Genomic DNA, 3,431 nt, shown 5'->3' with positions numbered 1-3,431 from the left:
ATATACATATATAAAAGACATTAAAAACAATAAAACACAATAAAAACCTTAAAACTTAAACTTGACTGCTTGTTCAGAATAACATTTCCAGAATTTAAAATTCCACAAGGCCCTGTCACAGGGCAGGCTGCTCCAATGTGCCAAGATCCTTGTGCCAGTCTGGATTTTCTTCCCCATTTGCATCCAGCCTAGAAGACACTTTCTTCATTTTACTTTTCAGAGTAAAACAACTGCAATTTGATTGTCACAATGACAATCATTGTGACTAGTGACTAGTCACATTGTGACATTGTGACTAGTGACTAGTGACTAGTTTTGGTCACTAGTGGTGTGTCTCCACCCCCAGGGTGTCCCCTTACTAGCACCTTATTGTTTCCATGCTGTGTCACAGCAACAGCTCATCGGCTCTTCAACAGTCAGTCTCCTTGGCCTGTTTTGAGGAAAGGAAAACCACTTCTTGAAAACACAACTTGCAACGTTTCTCGAGTCTGAGCCACAAAGTGAAGCACAACGTAGGATCCGGTCCCACATTCCACTTTCAGCTGTGGAAAATCTCCTCAGGTGTCACAAAGAATTTGCGTCCCTCAGCTGCTAGCTGGCCACTTGCTCCACTGCCAGTTCCTGCGGGAATTGTTGAAGGCCTTAGGGTTAGGGTCCTTTACTGAGGAATGGGCACTCCGAATCTGAGGAGTCAGACTGGCCTGAACGTTGTGAGGGAGAGCTGGAAGGGACGGGGCTCCTCCACCCCTGAGGCTGCTTTCCCTTTTCCAGCCTTGGTCCTTCGGTTGTTTAGGGAGAGGAAGCAGACCCTGCGAGGCCAGCTTGCTCTCCATCAAGCCCTTGAGCCACAGCACCCGGGACAGGAGGAACAGGGGTGACAGCAGCACCACTGCTTGACCCCTCAAGCTTATCAGCACCTCTAGGCTATATATACAAATATATATGACCACACTGAACAGCCGAAGAATAACCATCTGGCTGTTCACTGGACCTTTTATGAGGGAAAAACAGGTTGGGCAAAAAGAGCGGGAAAACAAACCCCTCACTGGCTCACTCACTGCATGTGAGGAAAATGTTGCCCAGAGACACAAAATGGCACCTGCTGAGGTAAAAAACAGAGCCGGTGCTTGTGAGCGTTGGGCAGGCTCTGGGCAGCTGATGGAGAGTCCTGCCCATTTGCCCCGACACTGCAACAGTGCCTTGATTGACGGGTGCGCCTCTGTTCCTCAAACTGCAGCCACCTCAGAGAGGCGCGGACCAGGCGCTGCCGCCCAAGCAGCAATTTCCCTCACAGTGAGCGCCGCCTTCCCAGAGGGTGAAAAAGTGGCAGCTGATGTTCCTGCGGCGGAGAGAGCCGCCTCAGCCGCGTCTGCCAGGCAAAGACGGTCCTTGCTCTCCGGAACTCAGCTGAGCCGACCTCGCTGAGGAGGGAGTTGAGACAGGCCGAAGAGAACCATTTTCCTTTGCCTTGAAAGCGCTGAGGAGCTCCAAAGGAGATGGCCGACCTCCAGCGAGGCAGGGACGGTCGGGGGCAGGACCCCTGTGCTTGTGGAGCTCTGCCCGCCTTTTCGCTGGCCCTGCTCCAGCAGCAGCGAGGGACAAGCCAGTGTTGGGCCAACACTCTTCTCCTGTTCACCACTGCTGTGCAGCTTTTCCCGAAAGTTTTTATTCTCGTGTGTTGGTGCTGGAAGCAGGACGACTTCTGCCGAGTCTCTTTTTGGCGATATTGTTTTGAATTTCAGTGGCCTCTGTAGCTTCACTGTTCTTTCCGCAGTTCTTTCTTGCACTGTGGAAAGAACCTGAGTCTGATTAAAATTTGTTTGGTGACCGGTTCTCACAGTGTACTCTTAGTATGTTTGCAAAACCACTTTTTGTTACGTACGACAGTTGTTTTGTTTTCTGGTTGTTGCCCATAACTTTTGATAGAACTGAGATATTTCACTCTGGTTTGCTTCGTTGCGTTCTGCTGTAAATACACATCAAATGATACATTACGGTATTATTGATGGTATTATTCCTAATGTTATGCAGGATCGAAAGAGACCACTAACACCAAACTGAGTTTAAGGCTTTTATTAGGAGGAATGGAACCTGAACCAAATAAAAACAACCTTGTTCCAAATTTCCCCAGCTGAGTGAACCTGAGGCAGGCAGGCAGGCAGGCAGGCAGGCACTAGGCAGCAGGACTTGAGGCAAAGGCTGGGTGGCTGCTCCCTGGTTCTCAGAGGCTCTCCCAGGGGCTCCTTCCTGCAGCTCCCTCCTCAGCTCCTTCTCTAGCTTGGCCTCTCCCAACTCGCTCCTTGCAGCTCCTTCTCTCCCAAGCTTCCCTGGTGGTCTCCCGCTCCTTGCTTGTGCAGCCCCTTTTATAGGCCTCTGCACACAGCAGCCTCTACCTTCCCTCTACTGGTACTGCAGCCTTCTCTCCTGCAGCAGTTTTCCCTCTGGTCCTCCTCAGACAAACTCAGACTGAACCCAAGTTCTACACATATCATTCCCCCCTCTTGAACATCATTCTTCACCTAGAAGAATTGTGTTCAACTTCAGACTGTTTGCAGACCCAACAAAAGGAAGATTCTTTCCCCATTATCTTTTCTTTTTAAAACAATTCAAACTGTAGCCATCAATGGTAACTAGCGTAAACATAAACCAAGGAACAGAGCAGTGCATTATTCTCCTTAGTCCGGTTTCCTTTCAGGTCTTTCACCTGAGACTTCCTTTCTCAACCTCAGTGGGCTTTCTTTTAAACAAGAATTTCAGTCCATCCAGAGGTTCAGCTTCCCAGCTGTCTGAAGCTCTTTCCAAGACTTTTCTCTGGGATGAGTTTTCTTCTTCCAAGGCATGAGTCAAAGCAGTCAATTCCATTTCCTGGGCTGACAGATGAGATGGTAAAGGTTTGGCTTCCAAAGTCACTACTTGGTCTTTATTTTTCATCCCATCTCCCTCTGCTCTGGTAAGTACCTTTGTAGCTGGTTCCATATGAGCTTGTAGTCCTTGGGTTTCTTTAACAACAGCCTTTAAGCATCCACTGGTCTGCTGCAGGTCTCTAAAGTACATTTCTACAGTCTCCTTGGTCTGGGTTTTCCAATGTGCTAAGTAGCCCAGTTCCAGTTCACACAGTTCCAGTTCACGCAGTTCTTTTTCCTTGTAGGTCAGCTGCTGGCCTGCTTCAGTGCACTTAAGGTGGCTATCCTCTCTTTCCCTAAGTTCAGACAGGTTCTCTTGCAACTGTGCAACTTGTTCAACCAGCTTGCTTTTCTCCTGCTTTTCACTCTGCAAGGTACTTACTATCTCCATGTTCCTTTTAGTTAGTTTGACAACCTCATTTTGCATTTGAGTTAGTTGTTCCATAAGCTCTCTATTTTGTATTAGTTGCCTTATTATCCTGAATGTCCTTTTTCAGGGTTTGCTGCATATCCACAGCCTCTCTGGTG

This window comes from Tiliqua scincoides, chromosome 12 (assembly GCF_035046505.1).
Source record: "Tiliqua scincoides isolate rTilSci1 chromosome 12, rTilSci1.hap2, whole genome shotgun sequence".
NCBI classification, from domain to species: Eukaryota; Metazoa; Chordata; class Lepidosauria; order Squamata; family Scincidae; genus Tiliqua; species Tiliqua scincoides.
Note: the sequence above shows the minus strand (reverse complement) of the source record.